This window comes from Bos taurus, chromosome 13, assembly GCF_002263795.3.
Source record: "Bos taurus isolate L1 Dominette 01449 registration number 42190680 breed Hereford chromosome 13, ARS-UCD2.0, whole genome shotgun sequence".
NCBI lineage: Eukaryota > Metazoa > Chordata > Mammalia > Artiodactyla > Bovidae > Bos > Bos taurus.
The window spans coordinates 37543481-37563607 of NC_037340.1; the positions used below are offsets into that span (position 1 = coordinate 37543481).

At 41.8% G+C, this 20127-nt stretch overlaps 1 protein-coding gene across 2 annotated transcripts in view; it reads left to right on the top strand.

Annotated features, from left to right (window-relative positions):
- PCSK2 (proprotein convertase subtilisin/kexin type 2) overlaps window positions 1–20127 on the top strand; it is a 240427-nt gene that overhangs the window by 37709 nt on the left and 182591 nt on the right.

Here is a 20127-nt window from a genome sequence, read left to right on the forward strand (position 1 = left end):
AGCAAAGCTCCTTTACAAAAAATGAACCAAAAATGCAAGGGAACCACTACAGCAACATCTAGTAGGAAGGCATTTGGGCTTATACCTCTCCACACCCAACCAGCCAGCCAGCCAGCGACCTTGTGGACGTAAGTGGGGAGAAAGCACTTTACACGGTCTTTACACAGTCCTTCAAGATCCTGCTCATGACACTTCTGTAGGACTCAGATGGCTGAGGAAGAAGAGCCCAGAGGGGAGTCTCTCCAGGGCCTCCTCTCAGTTTAATTTCATAATGGTTGTTAAGATTGGTTCGTGTCTGTTGAAGGCTGCTGTCTTAGTTTGGGTTCCTGCAAAAAGCAAACCCTGGGACAAGGACCTGGAAGAGGGTCACTTATTTGGGAGGTTGATCCTCAGATGCACAAGAGGAAGAGTAAATTGATGGAGGGAAGTGACAAAAGTAAGCAGAGGCTGAGATTTACAGCAGGTCTGCATTTAGACAGCTGAGCCTTGGTTTCACGGGCACGCTTCAGAGCTGTCCCACCAGAAAGACAGTTGCCCTTTCTGGTGTCTCTTGTTTCCGAGCTGTCTGTTTCTGAGCTGATCTGAATGTTAAACCCCTGGTACATCCTGTGCATGAGCCTCAGAATGCGGGAGAGAGTCCCCAAGCAGAGGTAGAAATGGAGATGCTTCATGGAAGAAGCTGTCGGCAGTGGCTGATCTCTCGCTACAAATCCTGCTGTCCAACCCATGCTAAGGATTAGCAGGCATCATCTCATTAATCCTCAGAGATCTCCTGTGCATTAAGTGGCATTGGATCCTGAGTCTACAGGCGAGGAAACAGGGGCTTAGGGAGGCTCATGACGTACTGACCATCCCGTGGTTTGTGAGGGGTCCCCACACTGCATGGTGCTGCTGTGTCACTGACTTAGATTTCATAATTTCCCTGGTCCTCTGCACAAAGAGAATTGTAGAACAGGAAGATTCCATAGGAAACATTGATTCAACACTCTGCCTTCCAGCTTTAAAATATCATTGAGATAAAATAAACCTAAGAGGGTGACTTCTCTGGGGTCACACAGTCATGATTGATGGGGAAGAAATCATAAAACTGATGACGCCTCTCAATACCAGAGATGATTTAGATAGCAAGCTAAATGAGGATTGATACTGCTTATGAACTTGTGATTCTTTAAGAACTCGTTCTCACTCACGAGTAATTGGATTCCCTCAATCAAAAGTAGTGTAATGGGAAACTATGAAGATATATCATCAGCTTATGTGATTTATGTGAATTCAACGCTTGAGTTATAAATGGAAATGTGAAAAAGGAAGGGAAATAACAACAAAGTGGGCACTTCTGCTCAGGAGTCTGCTTAACCCATGTGTGCCCTCCAGGGGCCAGAATAAGCAGAGTCATCTGAGGATGCAGCCCACATCCTTCCCTCCCAGGTCATAGTGGGAGCGATTCACCTTTCTGGGTGAGAGCCTTTAGCATTTATAGATAATACTTCTTAAGTCAGAAAGAGAAAAACAAATGTTGTATATTAATACATATATATGGAATCTAGAAAAATGATACTGATGAACCTATTTGCAGGACAGGAATAGAGCCTCAGACATAGAGAACAGACTTATGGACACAGCAGGGGCAGGAGAGGGTGGGACAAATTGAGATAGTAACATGGAAACATGTACGTTACCATATGTAAAAGAGATAGCTAATGGAAAGTTGCCACATAACACAGGAAGCTCAATGTGATGCTCTGCAACAACCTAGGAGGTGGAAAGGGATAGGAGATGGGATGCAGGTTCAAGAGGGAGAGAAACACATGTATATCTATGGCTGGTTCCTGTTGTTGTATGGCAGAAACCAACACAACATTGTAAAGCAATTATCCTCAGTTAAAAATAAATTAAAAGATAATGATAAAGATAATACTTCTGACGCAAAATATTTCCTAAGTACAAGCTAGCTTGTTCATCTGCTGTGTGAACAATGAGACAGGATTGGGTTCCTTGTGGAAGGAAATTCCACACATTTGTGATGCATTGAGACGCAGTATATTGATTTCTAACTTTCCTAAGAAATGTCCGAAGTTCATTTTGACCATGCATAGTTTACATGTTACCTACTTCAGAGCTCTGTCCCTACGGCGGGATTTCTCTACAAAAGAATAAACAAAGATCGGGCTTTAGCTTGCATTCTGTGGAAACAGACTCTGAGGCGGGGAGTTGAGTGTATAAAAGATGTTTCTGAGAACGGGGTTGCAGTGTCTTCTCCCGTGACTCCTTCATTCTCAGATCAACAACACACATCTGATCCTTCTTGTCTTCACATCCCTCTGCTTCTCTTCTGCTTCAGGCTTCTGGGACTCCATTGGACCCACCCAGATAACCTAACATAATCCCCCTCTCTATATTTTAGCAGATTAGTCACCTTAATTCCATCCCCAAAGTCCCTTTTACCATGAGATATATCACATAGTCATGAGAGTGACACCAGGGTCTGGAGACCATGGGGACCAACATTCTGCCCTAAGCCTTGCCTTTCTGGCAATGTTGGCATGCCTCTAGGGTTGGCAGCTTTCTCTAGGCAGCCCAGCTTCCCTCACTGCCCTCCTCCCAGGACTGCATGAGCTCAGAGGGAAAAGTAAATCTGTAGACATGCAACTTTGACCACACTTGGAGCCCAAAGGGTGAGCCTGAGAAACCCACATGGAGCAGATACTGACTTAGCTTCCCAACTAGTGACCAAATTCATTTTCTAGACCCCTCGTTAAGAGATAGGCTCAGCAAGTATAAACCTTCATGGGGTGCACATTTTTGAGAGTGATGAGAGCATCTGGAGAAGGAACAATGTGTTGGGGGAGGAAGCAAAAGAGAGCCACCTTTAGTGATGTTCTAACCCAAGGGAAACTGAATCTGCCCTAATCTGCTGGCTTCACGATTCAGCAGGGAGCACTTTCTGTGTCTCCTCTGGGCGCTGCAGATGTACCTGGCTTCCTGCCGCAAAGAGCTGCTGAGAGAGCTATAATTAACTCTTTGTGGGGAACAGGGGAGCTGTGTTTACTATGGATTCAGAAAGGCACAGGGAAAGCTGCTAAGGAGTAAGTCAGGCTTTTTCTAGATGGTGTGAGCTTATTTTAAATGATCACTTATGCTGACACTGCCTCACGGCCAAAAGAGAAAGAAGAACACTGGAAGACACCATTCTGGTAGACTTCTGGGGAGGCGTAACTTTCTTTCTAAGAGGTTCTAAGGCAGAGAAAAGCAACATGGAAAGAAGAAAGTGCTTTTGTATCATCTTAGTAATTCACAAGATGATAACTCTCAGAAGGCGAGCTGGCAAACTTTTAGGACTTCCCACCAAAATCTTCAGTGTTTTTAAGGTGAATTTCCCCTGACCTGCCTCCCATCCAGGGCGTGTTTGATGTGTTCTGTGAACAACAAGGATGCCAGTAAGACTGGGAAGATGTGTGCCGAGGAGAACAGGAAAAGAAATGAAGTCAGCAAGGAAGCAAGATCACATAAGACATTATAGGTCAGGATAAGGACTGAATCGACTGACTGAATGAATGAGATGGGATTGCTCTACTTTGGGATGAATGATAGACTATGAGGTAGGCATGGGGCTGCACAATGGAAATTAGGAGATCAGTGCAAGGTGATGTCATCTTTCAAGAATGATGGTGGGGAGAGGATGGCAGCTTAAACCAGGGTAGAAGCTGGTCAAGGTGGTAAGAAACAAGTCTGATGTAGGGATGTTTCGTGAAGGTAGAGTCTTCATATTTGCTGATTCATTGGAGAAGGAAATGGCAACCCACTCCAGTACTCTTGCCTGGAAAATTCCATGCACTGAGGAACCTGGTAGGCTACAGTCGATGGGATCGCAAAAAGAGTCAAACACGACTGAGCAACTTCACTTTGTTGATGGATTAGATCAGGAATGGGAGAGGAACAGAGAACGCCAGGGTAACTAAGGCAGTTGGCCTGAGTTACTCGGGCACAGAGTAGATAGACTTTTATGTAGATGGACAGATGGGAGGAAAAGCACATTGATTGGGAGTGGGTAGGGAATCAAGAGACAAGTTTTAAGCATGTTAACATCTGAGAGTTGCTTGGAGCATCCAAGTAAAATAAGCAAGTACATTTAAAAGTTTAGGATTGAGGTTGGAGTTGATGACATAATTTGGGAGCCACCATCTACTAATAGCGTTCAATGCCATGAGACAAGTTGAAATTATCTGAGAAATGAGTGCAAATAGAGAAGATAATTTGTGTGGGACTGAGCCCGGGGCATTCTATTAATGAAAGTTAGAAATCTGGAAGATGACTGGGAGCCAGCAGAGGAAATAGAGAAGTGACAGATACCAGAGAAAAAGGGTCAGAGGTCAAGCAAAGACCCATGTAGTCAATGTGTCCTACTCATTCACTTTTACCAGAGTATCAAGATATAATTATATTTGTATATAATTCCCTATAATTATTTCTTGCTAAAACCACCTAGAAATACCAATGAAATATGAGTTTCTTCAGTTTTTCCATCTCTAACCTATTTTTTATGAAAGAGTATTGAAATTCATGGCACATGCATGAGATTATGAAATAAAAATGGTGGCATGAATTTTAACTCAACCGGACACTGCTGTATCTGGGATGGATGGTGTATTTTTAAGCAGGGAGTCACATTTGACTCAGAATGGATAAGAACCCATCTAAAATCTCAAGGCCAACGAGGCAATATCTCAGAGCCAAGCCAGTTCTGTGAGTTACTAGGCGGAGTTACCCAGAAATAGCCTCTGTTTGACATGGCAAGAGGGACATCTGAGTTGGGCACTTATTTTTAATTTTGCTGCTGCTGCTGCTAAGTCACTTCAGTCGTGTCCGACTCTGTGCGACCCCATAGACGGCAGCCCACCAGGCTCTGGGATTCTCCAGGCAAGAACACTGGAGTGGGTTGCCATTTCCTTCTCCAATGCATGAAAGTGAAAAGTGAAAGTGAAGTCCCTCAGTCGTGTTGGACTCAGCGACCCAATGAACTGCAGCCTACCAGGCTCCTCTGTCCATGGGATTTTCCAGGCAAGAGTACTGGAGTGGGTTACCATTGCCTTCTCCGTCTTTTTAATTTTAAGAAACTATAAAAGCTATGAGACAGATCAAGTTGGACTGTAGACCCACAGGTAAGAACCTTAATCACCAATTCAGAAATGCAAAATCCAAGCTCTGTTGATTCTGCCTTGATCACATTTTCATGTATTTCAGAAAGGTAGAGTTCTTAAAATAATTCCCTGTTAAGACATAAAAATCTGTCTAGAAGGTAGACAGATCTGAGCGGTTTCCTCACTCTGGAAACCACTGCTCCAGAGTGAGCTGTATTCAATGCTTAGTTGAAGGAGGTTCTCTGTGCTCCTTCATGATGACACAAACAAATGGTTAAAATAAGTATGTCTATCTGGCTATGGGTTTTCCTAAGATCATGATTCATGGATAAACCTAAGAAAGGTTTTAAAAAAAAAACAACCCACTCTGAAACTCTCTTGGAGTATTTTGAAACTGGTTTAGCCATTTTGCTTTTATGATGTCCATTGACGTGTTTGTGATCACATCTTCATCCATAAGCAAGCTTGTGCTCTTCAGTCCAAGTCAAAGGAATTTAGAAAAATGAGAGGAAATGAATTCCTACCATTTCCAGTAGCTTCAAACCCTTGTGAGTGGAGTAGAGAAAATGACTGAAGCAGCTAGACAAAGAGATTCACTTCTGAATAACAGTCCAATTCCTAGAGATTATCCAATTGGTTTCCCATTATCTGTACTGAAAATATTGTGTTTCCCATCTTTTCTATGGCAAGTGTGTCCCAGTCAGCAATAAAGAGCTAATTGCCTGAGAGAAAACAGGTAAGACAAAACAATTTTCTGCTTTCCATTCCCCTTGAAAAAGCAGAGCAGGCCCCCTCATATAAAGGACTGCTTAATGGATGTCAGTTTGTAAGGACACCTCGGAGAAATGACAGGGGAAAGCCCTCCCAGAGAACAGGAGTCATGCCCAACTCTTTGTGACCCCAGGGACTGTAGCCTGCCAGGCTTCTCTGTCCGTAGAATTCTCCAGGCAAGAATACTGGAGTGGGTTGCCATTTCCTTCTCCAAAACCAGAGTGGTTCACAAATCCATTGTGTGTAAACAGAATCAAAGAACTGCCAAGCGAGGAGCAAAAGGAGCATGATGGAGGGTGTGCCACCCAAGGTCATTCTTGGGTTCTGACACCAGCTCTGATAATAATTAGCCATGTTTCCTTGTCAAATCATTTTATCCCCCTGTCTTCAGTTCCTTGTCTACGAAGTGAGGAGTGTAGACTGGTTAGCCTTCGAAGGTCCCTTCTGATGTTTATATCTGAGGTTCCTCCATCTGGTTGATGTGCAAGTAGTGAAAGTATTAATCGCTCAGTCACTTCTGACTCTTTGCGACCTCATGGACTGTAACCCACCAGGCTCCTCTGTCCATGGGATTCTCCAAGCAAGGGTAGTCATTCCCTTCTCCAGGGGATCTTCCAGACCCAGGAATCGAACCCAGGTCTCCCACATTGAAGGCAGATTCTTCACCATCTGAGCCCTGGTTGATGTGAAGCCAGAACCAAAACCCAGATTTCCTGCTAGTTTGTGATCCTTCCTTTGCATATCTTTATTTTCATATGAGAAATGGGAATTTTCTTTAAATGACTACCATAAAGCAGGGGTCCCCAATCTCCAAGACCTAAGGCCTGATGATCTGAGGTGGAGCTGATGTAATAATAATAGAAATAAAGTGCCCAGTAAGTGTCATGTGCTTGAATCATCCTGAAACCTTCCCTCTCTCCAGTCCGTGGAAGGATTATCTTCCGTGAAACCGGTCCCTGGTGCCAAAAAGTTGGGGACTGCTACTGCAAAGTGTTTGGAAGAACTACTGCTTATGTTAGTATCCCCAGCTTTTAGAAGAAAATTTCACATCATGTGTTGTTCAAACCAGGTCATCAGAGCCCTAAAATTCCATTTCTTGCCTCAAGGGAAACAAGAGATGATGAGATAGAGGCTTTTCATTCACTTCAAAGATAATAGATTTTCCTCCTGTTTTTTTTTTTTAATTCATTTTTTAATTGGAGGAAAATTGCTTTACAATGTTATGTTGGTTTCTGCTGTACAACAATAGAAATCATCCATAATTATACATACATCCCTTCCCTCTTGGACCTCCCTCTGCTCCCCTGTCTCACCCTTCTAGGTCATCACAGAGCACCAGGTTGGGCTCCCTGTGTTACACAGCAGCTTCCCACTAGCGATCTGTTTTACACATGATAGTGTATATATGTCGATGCTACTTTCTCCATTCATCCCACTCTCTCCTTTCCCCACTGTGTCTGCAAGTCCCTTCTCTACATCTGTGGATTTAGTGTGAGATTTCATTTGTCAAACTGGGTGGCAACGAGCAGAAGTATTGTTATTTCAACTAAAAAAAAAAAGTTTGAAAACCAGTGATTTCTAACTAAATTCTATTCTCCAACACAGTCAATCAGATCAGGATAACAAACAGAAGGCCTTGAGAGGCTAGGCAAATAAGTCACCAGTTGAGATGGGTTGGGTGTAAGCAGAGCAGTAACTCAAGCAAGTGGACACATGATCACTTCTTCTTCTGCCTCTAGGTGGGGACACAACAGGGAGTGGTGGGGAGTGTGGAGAACCAGGGAGCATAATCCTTTCACAGGAGGAAGCAGAACAGCTTCCTCAGATGGTTGTTATCTCACAAAAATGGAGATCCATGGCTACCAGATATGCCAATGTTTCAAGAAAATCAGAAAATGCCTACCTTAGTACAAAATCTTTGTGCTTCTTAAATATATCAGTGGCTTAGTCAAGGATTCTTAACACATGAAAAAATAAGTCAGCAGAGCAAATTTGTCCATGGAGCTCCATTTTTCAATCCCTCCTCTTCAACTTTCCCAAACAGGATGACTCAGTATTGGACAAGTCACCGCTATGCAAGCTTCCCCAACCTCTCCAACCCCTCACTGACCTCACAGTTTGCAAAGGTGGTCCACATAAAAGTTCTTCCTTGGGATTTCCCTGGTAGTCCAGTGGTTAGGAATCTGCCTTCCTAGGTGGGGATACATGTTTGATCCCTGGTCAGATCCCACATGCCATGGGGCAATGATAGAGCCCAGGCACTGCAATGAAGATCCTATGTACTGCAATGAAGACCAGATGCAGCACCGCCCGCCCCCTCCCCCCCCGCAAAAAAAAAAAAAATCTCCCAGGAAAATGAAAGCTTAAAAAAAAAATTCTTCCTTAAGGCAATCCCAATGCATTGGGACACATCCAGGTTCTGCTTTCCGGGGCTAAATGATCTCTTCCTCCATGTGAGAACACTTTAAACATTTGAATATACTTATTATGACTCTGGACCTGCTTCAGAATAAACATTCCTGGTTCTTGAAGACACTTTAATTTGATTTGACTTCCTGTCCTTCCTCATCCCACCTCTCTGAACATTGAGAACTAAACACACAATCCAGCTATGATCTGATGTCAGAGTAGCCCTGGAGTCTCATTCCTCATACTTTGAAGGCTGTTCTATGAACACACCATTGGATCACTTTATCCTTCTTTAGAGGTCACGGATCTTATGTTGACTAATACTGACCTTTCAACTAGTCAGAATTTCTAGTGTCTTCTCGGATGTGCTTCAAATCAATCCATCCTTGGAAGATTGGTGTATTGGTCCTAAAGCAAAGACTTAGGTTTAATTTTTGAACTTTTCATCTTATTTATATTTTATCTTTTCATCTTATTCGTATTTCAGTTTATTATGACCTGTTAAGTTTGTCTTGGATCCTGATTCAGTATCTTTCCCACCTTCCTGTCATTCCTTCCCACAGAACTTCCTGTCCGATTTTGATCAACATCAATATCCTCAACCAGTTCTTAATAAAAAGGTTGAATAGAACAGAAAAAAAAAAAAAAGACAAAGCTCAAAAGCCTTTGTCCAGGATGATATAAATCTATTAATATAAACTCCACGGAATATCTCACACTGACTTCATATTGAAAGGAAATTATAAAGTACCCACAACCCACAAACATCATTCAGGTTAAATGAAAAACAGGGTCTTGCCAGGGAGGCTATTTGAAGACTGGGTTTATATAGCTTAACAGCATCACTTTGAATCTAGTTGATTTGTTTGTGTACACTGCTCTCTGAGCAATCAGTTTCTTTCCCAGGGAGCAATCTAATTCAGCTGTTCACATGACCAAAATCACCAGACCAACCAGTTTGCAATCTGGTCTTTAGAGGTAATTTGAATTCAGTTGATAATTTGTCCACACATCTGCAAATGGTTGATGTTTAATCATGAAAATTTTTAATCAAAAAACCAAAATCAATGAGTAATCATCAATGCTAATCATGAGAGTATACCAGGTGGCACTCAAGTGTAGACCAAATCAGATTCTTCTAAAACTTAATACAGTGATTCCTTTTTAATGAGTAAGTTAAACCATTTCAGAAAAAAAATAACTTGGCCAAGGGTCATATTCTCCATGGCTAAAATATAACTTGTCATTTGACTTCTTCAGAGCATTAAAAAAAAACTCATCTCCTACTTAGTCATGCAACATGGGCAAGTCACTTAACCCTTACTAATTGCTTCTATTTTACCATCCGTAGCATTAAATAACAATGAAAGTCCAAATATCTGAAATAAATTGTCTCAATTTGTCATCTCTATCATGGAATCACAATGCAAGTGCAAATGGCTACAAATGAATGCTCAAGCATTTCAAAGCTATGAGGGTGACTTCATCTTTAAAAATACATATTAGTTTCACAAATAACAATGACTTTTGCCAGAGCAGAAAAGCTAACATTACCATCTACTACTTTTGTGTTTTCTCCCTCTTAATTCTCCATTTATTCTCCTTGCTTGCCTCTACTCCATGAAAAATTTTAGTGTGAATTAGAACAATGTTCCTGAAAGTGTATTATGTTGGGACTCTCACATTTCCTACCAGAATGTTATGAATAATAAAAATATTAGTTAAGATAAGCTGGATCATGTTGCCCCTAAGTTCCAACAGTTTGATGTACAAATGTTTACTGTTCCTTCATACTGCATGTCCAGCATGGGTCCATGGGGGCTTTGATTCACATAATCTTTCAGCAACTGATGCTGTTGAAGATTCCAGCATCTTGAGATGCCTCTGCTCTAATATGGAAGAGGAAGGGGAAGAGGAAGCATGATGAAATCAACCCACTCTTAAATGCTTTGTCTTGAGAAGGACACATATCATATCTCCTCATCACCTACGGGCCAGAAGGAGACACTGTGTGTGACTCAGTTTGAAGAAGCTGAGATGGATACAGCACCCACATTCTCCTGAAGGAGAGAAAAACTGGACATGGGCACAGTAGAAATGCCCTTATATGGTACATTTTTTACTCAAAACAGTAATAAAAATACAAATAAAAGCATGCTCTAACTTTATGGGGGACTCCTTGGGACAGAGGCTCTTTTATAAGCTCAGCACTCACATTCATAATTATATTGGCAGCAATTAGTACCATGTAGTCCCTGGTTAATGAGAAAGGATGGGGCATTTGTGCCAAACTGGGGAACTTACATTTTGCTAAGATGTCAAGAACAATCTCTCTCATCACATGTGCTCTTCTGCAACATGACTTGGCCCTTCTCCATCAACAAGTGGAGTCCCGTTTCTCCATCCTGTAAATCTGAGGAGGCTTGTGACTTTGTGCAGTAGAATGTGACAAGAGGGATGCTATGCCAATTCTTACATTTATGATGAAGCCCTTAAGAGTAGCTTCCACTCTTGACTGTTGGAAGCCAACTCCATGTAGAAAGTGTGACCATCCTGAGAATACTCTGTTCTGAAGTGAGGCTGAGACACCATGAGGAGAAAAGGATAGCCAAAGTGAATCCAGATACAGCCGTAGGAATGAAGAAGCTTTTGGAAGTGGTCCTTTCAGCCCCAGCGGCCACACCATCTGCTGCTACCCAGAGACAGGTCTCTTCTGAACTTCTGACCCACAAAATCTTGACCCAAATAAGACAATTGACTCAAGACATTAACTCTTGGAGCATTTATCATACAGTAATAGTCAATTTTCTCACCATTCAGGCTAAATATGAAATGTGGAGAACTGAATCAGGTGTGGAGCATGTTACAGTGGACGGACAGTCAGAGCCACTACACCCCAGGGGTCTATATCTTATCCAAAGGGTCTTTTAGTTAATGGTATTTCATCGGGTATTATTGTACTTGTGGTGCTGTTTGTATATTACTTGTAAACTAGTGTTAGTTTCACAGGTATGTAGGAGCTATAAGCCTTAGGAGTTGCTACCAAATTCTACTTTGTGCATATTTTAAATAACATGTCAAAATGGAGAAGCCAAGGAGAAATGATTTTCTTTATAAAAGAGTCCATTCCTTGTTCAGGTATATTCAAGTTTAAGAAATCAGTGAATCTGAAAAAGATTTCAGAGAAGTGGGCTTCTCTAAGGCATGAACTTTGGCGTGAGACAAAAGCAAAATGGCCCTTTCGGGGCAGAGGCATCAGTGGCGGCCACGTGAGGGGCTGTACGTGTTGTGGGGAGAGTGGTGCACAGAGGATCAGGAGCCGTGAGTTCTGACCACAACTCTGTCATTGTTGTCTTGGGCTACAGAAAGCCGCTTGGCTTCGTGGTCCTCATACCCCATCTGTGATATGATGAATGAACACCCTGCTCATTTTGTGTGTTCCTGTGGCAATCAGAGATGAAAGATGGGAGATGTTGATATTGTTCACAGAGATTCAGGGTAGCATTTTAAGTTTCATGCTGAAAAATCTAAAAATAACTTGATGAAAAACGTGTAGGAAGTGAGCTTAAAAGAATGTCAAAATTATTTTTTTTAATGCAAACCAGTGCCTTATCAAATAGCAAATTACATTGGATTTGAATGCTCTTTGAAGTACAAAGAAATTTGCCCTCTGCTGGGATGCTTGGTCTGGAATAGAGGGTGAATCTAGAGTTCTGGCCATTCTAGAAATTCCTATATCCTCCTAGTCTGTCTGGAATGTAGACTCGTGGCCAAGTTTAGGAACTTCGGTAGGTTCAGATTTTAATCACAGGTCCACTAGTTCATTTTCCAGCTGCATAAATTCACATAAGTTGTTTAGCCTCTCATAAGCTCCTCTATGAAATTTGGTTAATATTAACAGCACCTATCTCAAGGGTTGGTGTGAGCATATGATGAGATGGTGCTAATTTGTGATCAAAAGATGATAGCTGTGATTAGCAATATTTCATTCTATAGTATATAATTACAAAGTGACTGATACTGATTTCTGAAAATTACCTGTTTTAGCTCTTTTATTCACTGTTGTCCTTTAACAATTTTATACATACATCATGAACACATTTAGTTGAGTAGGTGATTTTGTTTTCCCTGTAATTTTGCCAAAACAATACAGTTTTAAAAATTAAATGCAAGCCCTAACATTATTGATGGCCCCCCTCTGAGGGGCCCAAGTCTCAGCCCCTCAGAGGCATTATTCATCAATGCTTAGCTGTTCCTGTGTTAACTCCATATTTTAAAATAATCTATGTATGCTGGAATGTGCTGTTTCATCTCAGATGTAGTCTATTGGCTTTCTTCTATGGAGGATGAGAATTTAACTTCTTCAGATTCAACACACACACACACACACACACACACACACGTTTGTATTCCAGTCTTTGAATACCACAGTCCCCATTATACCTGGGGAATACAATCCAACATCCTTAGTAGATGCCAGAAACCACAGATAGTACCAAATCCTACAGATACTATGTTTTTTCCTATACATACATACCTATGATAAAGTTTATTAGGCACAGTAAATTAACAATAATAATAAAACAGAACAATTATAACAATGTACTTTAATAAAAGTTAAGTGGCCTCTCTTCTCTATCTTACTCAAAAGATCTTACTGTACAAATTCAATGCCTTTTCTATCTTAACAAAGCTTTTATCAGTCACTCTGGGCATAACCTTTATAGTTTGAGGTGCCACAGCAAAACCAGCACAGATTTTTTTTTTCTTCACAGTTTCATAGATAGAAGATTTGTTCTTACTGGAAATCCTAGCAATTGCATATGATTTTTTTCTTTCCTTATTAAGTATATAGCTTTCATCTTTTCACTTAAGGGAAGCACTTCGTGGCTTCTCCTTGGCTTATTCAAATTGCCAGCATCACTACTCATGTGATTTGGGGCCTTATTAAATAAAACAAAAATTACTTAAACATAACCACCAGGATACCTTGACAGTCAGTTTGATAACTGAATGACTGAGGGACAGACCCGGGATAGAGTGAGATGTTGTGAGATTATTATTGCTACTGATGTTATGTATTATTATGATGATGATATTATTATTTTAATAATTTCTTTCTCTGTTTTCTGGAGACCTATCAGTTAGCTGCTGAGCAAATTATAGGATTAATTTTTATAGTTTTGTTATTTTTCCTTGTTTCCTTTCCATATTCTTTGTCTTTTTGTTCTACTTTTTGAGAAGATTTGTGTGTGTCCATATATCCACCTGGGCTTCCCTGGTGGTTCAGTGGTAAAGAATCCACCTGCCAATGCAGAAGATGCAGGTTAGATCCCTGGGTTGGGAAGATCCCCTGGAGAAGGAAATGCCAACTCACTCCAGTATTCCTGCCTGGGAATCTCATGGACAGAGGAGCCTGGTGGGCTACAGTCCATGGGGTTGCAAAAGAATCAGACACGACTTAACTAAACACCAACAACAAATATATCCATATATATGTTATCTGTATGCATACATACATGTAACTGAAGCAACTTATCATGCATGTATGCATATAGATAACATGTATATGGATATATATGTTGTTGTTGTTTGTTAAGCTGTGTCTGACTCTTTTGCAACCCCATGGACTGTAGCCCACCAAGTTCCTCTGTCCATGGGATCTCCAGGCAAGAATGTTGGAGTGGGTTGCCATTTCCTCCTCCAGGGGATCTTCCCAACCCAGGCATCGAACCCTCGTCTTCTGCACTGGCAGGCAGGTTCTTTACCACACTAGTGCCACCTGGGAAGCCCATGTTGTGTGTATATATCTATATACACACATTATTTTTTTTAAGCAAGATTTCTTCCTGTTCCTTTTGTATGGCATCATGCTCTTGTTTCATTGATGAGACTTCTATTCCCTGTAGAGTTTTCCTCCTAGTTCTTTTAAACTTTTGTTCTATACCCTGCATTTTCTCTTTCCCCTGAATTCACTATTTTATGGTTTTACTTAGTATATATTTGCTTAAACTTTTAGATTACTTTTTCAAATGCCTGATTATCTTTAACTGTCCATTCATTTTTAAAAATTGATTTGAACCTCTACGTGCCCTAGTGGAGACAACAGCCATTTGTGAGGAGTAACTCCCAAAGAACTACAGGTCCCATCTCTTGATCATACCAGTTTCCCAAAGAGGCATACACCTACATCCAGCCTGGAGAGCAGCATCTTGCTGCTTGCACTCTGGGGTCTGGTCATGGAAAGGGAATGTTATGGTACAGTGATGAGATCATTTTAGTGAATCCCCACTTTTAATATGACACCTCTTCCCAACTCTTTATATGTTTGTTATCTCCAATATGGAAACTTTCTGGTTCAATAACCAGAAGAGTAACCCCAGTCGTTCTTCATGCAGACTTTCAATCCCTCCCCTCACCATTGACATAGCTGGTGCCTATGATTGTGGAATCTTCCTGGGTTGCCACAGTGTGAGTCAGCTTCATCTTCTTGGCTCTCCCTCAGCGCTCACTTGAGTTCCAGCTTCTCAATTCAGCTACATCAGTGATACATTCTGTACGTGGCAAATAACACGTCACATGAAGTTGACCCTATTAACAAACATTTAGGTGTGCAGTACAGTGCCAGTAACTATGAGCAGATCTCTATAATGTTTTCGTATTGTGTGGCTTAAACTCTCACAGAACAGCAACTCTCCTTTCCCTCTTCCCCAAGCCTCTGACCACCACCATTTGACTTTCTGCTTCTATGAGTCTGGCTACTTTAGATGCCTCCTATGAGTGGAATCGGGCAGCCTTTGTTCTTCTGTAAGTGGCTTATTTCTCTTAGCGTAATGTCCTCAAGATTCACCCATGTTGTAGCACATGACAGGATTTCCTCCTTTTTTAAATTTGTTTTAGACTTTTCACTATGTGTTTTATGCCGCTATGTGCACACCCACTGTTGCTTCTTTGGGGTAGCCGCCAGAAACAGAACTAATGGGTCAGAGCTGTATTTTGGCCCTGGACTGAGAGTGAGGCTTCATCCTACAGGAAGTGGACGTGGGTCCTTTGTGTTTCAGAAAGTGTGACAGAGCCTTCCTCTCACCCTCGGAGTCACCCGAAGGAAGTTCGCTGGTGGCCTTACTCATTACAACGTGTCCTCATTTCCCCTCCTTTTTTCTTGTTTGTCCCCATTTAACTTTATCCCATTTTGCAATGAACTCACACCCCAGCTGTTGAGATACTTGGTCTCCGATGTCCCCAGCATATCACCTGTTACCGCTGTCCATTAGGCTGAACACCACACCCGCTACACCCAGCGTCGTGAGCAATAGAATAGAGTAATGAGTCATAAAAGTCACAGGGGACCCACGCCTGAATGTTGTGGAGCATATATAATAAGTAGATGACTTTGCTCCAGAATCCTTTGGTTGGGGAAATACTCCAACATCTTAGATCTATCCAAGACAAACAGAGGATTCTTCATTTATTCATTCCTCCCTTCAGGAGGTGATAATGAGGTACACTTAGTGTCAGGTATTTAAGGTGAAAAATATAACTAAATAATTGCCCTTCTCCATGTCTGTGAGGCTGTCTAGTCATCCAAATAGTTGTAAGTAAGGCATAGCAAATAAACTCCCAAGTCAACAGTTGGGAGACCTTGTGTCTCCTGCAAAAATCAACTGTTTTCTCATTTGCTTCTAAGTAATCTGGCCAGATTATTCCTCTCTACACACTGAACTTTAACTTGCTCACGCCTAGCAAGTGATGCAAACGCTACTTGGAGTCAACTCCGATATTCTGCCACCTTTGCCTTCTCTCTGTCTTCCCCGGAGACTTTCTTTATAGCCTTTTTAAACCATTTCACTTGAATGTGAAGTGGCCCTGGTGAAGCTCACCATCAAGCCTCCTGATTTGGGTCCAACCCCTGCAGCTGATTGACCACCATGTTGATGACCCATCTGCTAGGCAGACTTTGGGGAAAACCTCTTTATCCTCCTAACTGTGCAATGGAATTAGACATCTCCCCAGCCTGCAATAGATCTACACCCAATGTCAGTCCTCCTGGAGTACCCTTCTTGTCTAGACACTTCCCTGGGCCCTGATGATGAGGGAAGGCCAGAAGAAAAGCCAATGAACTTTGAAGTCAGGTGCACATGTCCCCTTGGAGGAAAACCTTAGTAAGGTCAGAATCCCAGACTTGGGTGCTTTTATAAAACTAGTTCCAGCCTTTGCTGTAGCTGCGTCCCCACCATGATGCTGAGAACGTCTCAAAGACTTCCCATCTAGTTTGTTATTCTTCCAGGTGGGGCAGCTGGTCCAGGCATGTAAGTGACCTATGCAATGTTCCTCTTTGTTCTAATTCATCTGCCCACTTAACATGGCTGGGATGGCTTCTTATCTTTGGACAGTCTTTATCATATATGCAGTTTTAAATCAGCTACTTCCTGCAGGTCGCTGTGAATCCCAATGCCTACTGCGTCTGTTGGCCAAGCAGGGTATTTAAATACCTTTTCTTCAGTTCAGTTCAGTTCAGTCACTCAGTCATGTCCCACTCTTTCCAACCCCATGGACTGCAGCACTCCAGGCTTCCCTGTCCATCACCAACTCCCAGAGCTCGCTTAAACTCGTGTCCATCAAGTCGGTGATGCTATCCAGCCATCTCATCCTCGGTTGTCCCCTTCTCCTCCTGCCTTCAATCTTTCCCGGCATCAGGGTCTTTTCCAAGGAGTCACTTCTTCGCATCAGGTCACCAAAGTATTGGAGCTGCAGCTTCAGCATCAGTCCTTCCAATGAATATTCAGGATTGATTTGCTTTAGGAAGGACTGGTTGGATCTCCTTGCAGTCCAAGGGACTCTCAAGAGTCTTCTCCTACACCACAGTTCAAAACCATCGGTTCTTCGGTGCTCAGCTTTCTTTATAGTTCAACTTTCACATCCATACATGACCACTGGAAAAAACCATAGCTTGGACTAGATGGACCTTTGTTGGCAAAGTAATGTCTTTGCTTTTTAATATGCTTTCTAGGTTGGTCATAGCTTTTCTTTTTTTTTTTAATTTTATTTTATTTTTAAACTTTACATAATTGTATTAGTTTTGCCAAATATCAAAATGAATCCGCCACAGGTATACATGTGTTCCCCATCCTGAACATAGCTTTTCTTACAAGAAGCAAGAGTCTTTTAATTTTACGGCTGCAGTCACCATCTGCAGTGATTTTGGAGCCCCAAAAAATAAATCTGTCATTGTTTCCCCATCTATTTGCCATGAAGTGATGGGACCAGATGCCATGATCTTAGTTTTTTGAATATTGAAATGTCTCTGAACCTTGAACCTTGCCCTGCCACTCTTACCTGACTCCCACATATACTGTTCCTGCCTATGGACAGAGGCTTTCTCTGGGAACTGTAGGCAAATTCTCCATGATCCTGCTTGACTGTTATTATTATGATGCCCCAAATCAACCACTTGACTATTGTCCTTGGATGAACTTCCCTATCCCTGTATCTGTTCTTGAACTCTGAGCTTCCCTGTGTTGTGTGCACAGCCCATAACAGTACTCTCCTGCCCTGTAATATTCTTTATTACTTTGGCTTCATCTTTCAGAAATTTCCCATGGTATATGCTCTATCAAGGGAAGGGAATATTTTCTTATTTTCCAATGTAGTTAAGGGTTTTTAAAAATTATTTATTTATCTATTTATCTATCATCCTATAATACTTAAGAACTCGAAGGAGGTGGGAAGGAAGTGGCTCTCAGATTGGTATTTGTGCTGATTCCTAAGTGACATTAAATATGGAACATTGATTTCTTCCCTTGGCTTGCTTGCCTTTGGCCCAAATATAATCTCCAGGATATGGCAAGCTTGCTCAAGGAAAGAAAGAGGGACGTGCCCCGTTGTTGAATCAAATGCAGATAAGTGCACACCAGATAATACCTCCGCCTCATCTTTTTTTATGTAGCTCAGGATAAAAAGAAAATCTCCAAAGGAGGCCTAGAGAACAGCCACATTAATTAAAGGAAAAAAAATTTTTTTTTCCTAAGAAGGGTCTAATAATGAATGGACCAGCAAAAGAGACTCATTAGAGGAAATATTTCCTCTGAAAGGGCATACATGCTGTGAAAAAGTGTCATGCCAGTTTTTGTTTGTTTGTTTGTTTTAATGAAGTAAGACCTTTTGCCTTTTTCCTGTTTATCCCACAGGCTGGAGAAAATTAATCTGTGTGAGTCTCGTAGATACAGATAAGCTACCATGACTTGAATATTATTCACATCCCAGGTTACTTATTTCTCCCTATTCTTAGGGAAATTTTTTCTTCACTGTTCATGGCCTTGCCTGAAGGATGGTTAGAACAGGGAAACCCCTTTAGGGAGTCAAATCTAAGTGTGGGAGCTTTGACTCCATCATCCCTGTTAACTGATCCACCACTTGCCAATAGTGTCTTTTGTGGGTCTTGCCCCACTGAGCAACTGGGTGGGAACCTGATCTCATCACTCAAGATGCTACAGTCAAACAGGAAAGGAAAAGATGCTACAATAGAAAAATGTATGAATGCATGTATAGATAGATACAGAGATACAGATACATAGATAAAGAGACTAAAGAATAATTGGAGAATAAACTCTGTAGAGGACCTATAATTTTAAAAAAGATATTCACAGGTAAGGGAGCTTAGAATGAGTGAATCCTTAAGGAGCTTTCAAGGAGGTAGGGAATAATGTCTAGTATTTGCAGGGTAAATGGAGATTGCATTTGGATTTCATTTTACCACCCCACTCCCATCATGATGGTTACACTCAGAAACAGCCCTGGAATCTCCAGAAGAAACTGGCCAGTTCAATGAGCACAGTCACTACTTGACCAAAGGAAGAGATGCCTCACATTGAGTACCTAGGCATGAGATCAAGCCTAATTTCTATTTCTCTACCAAGCCAGAGGATGACCACTGTATGATTTTAAGGATGAGCAATTTTTGACAGGTGTTTAAGCCTTCAGTTTCTTGGGCTGAAGAACGAAGTCTATAGTGATCTTGTCACACTAAGGAAAAAGGCAGAAGACAATTAGATTTCAGGTGTAGCTCTTCCAGCTGCTGTGCATACTGTGCTAAGTTGCTTCAGTTGTGTCCAACTCTGTGCGACCCCATGGACTCTAGCCCTCCAGGATCCTCCGTCCATGGGATTTTCCAGGCAAAAGTACTGGGGTGGGTTGCCATTGCCTTCTCCGTTCCAGCTGCTACCACTCCCTAAATTAAATGAGCAGCTATACCCGGACCAGGATCAGCAGGCTGAGAAATTACTAATCTACTTTAGTTCTATGCAAGTCTTTCTTTATGGGCACAAATGAACAAAATGAGCCTCAGAGAAATTTCGTGACTTTCCTGAGATGATCCAGTTTGCCATTGCTGGTTCCATAGCTAGAACCCACATCTCCCATCTCCAGTGAGTATGGCTCCTCTGTGTTCTCAGTTGGTATTTAGATCTTTGGCAGGCATCCATGTATATCCATGGTGCATCCATGCTACATTCACGGAGTATCCATGAAGCAGCCACGTAGTCCTACCTCTCTTGGGCGTTCCATAGTATTAGCTCTACCCCCAGCCACATCACCATCTCGGTGAGTTTAGGAGTTTACAGAGCTCTTCATCTCCCTGAGCACTGTGTGAGATGAGCCAGGAGGTATCATTGTCCCCACTTTGGGAACATTGTTCCCACTAGACAGAGACTGAGGTTTGTGGAACCAGCAAGTCAAGGAGTAAGAATAGCATGCAGGTTTTCTGTGATACCAGTCTTGGCCTCTGACTACTTCTTAGCTAACAGGACTGACT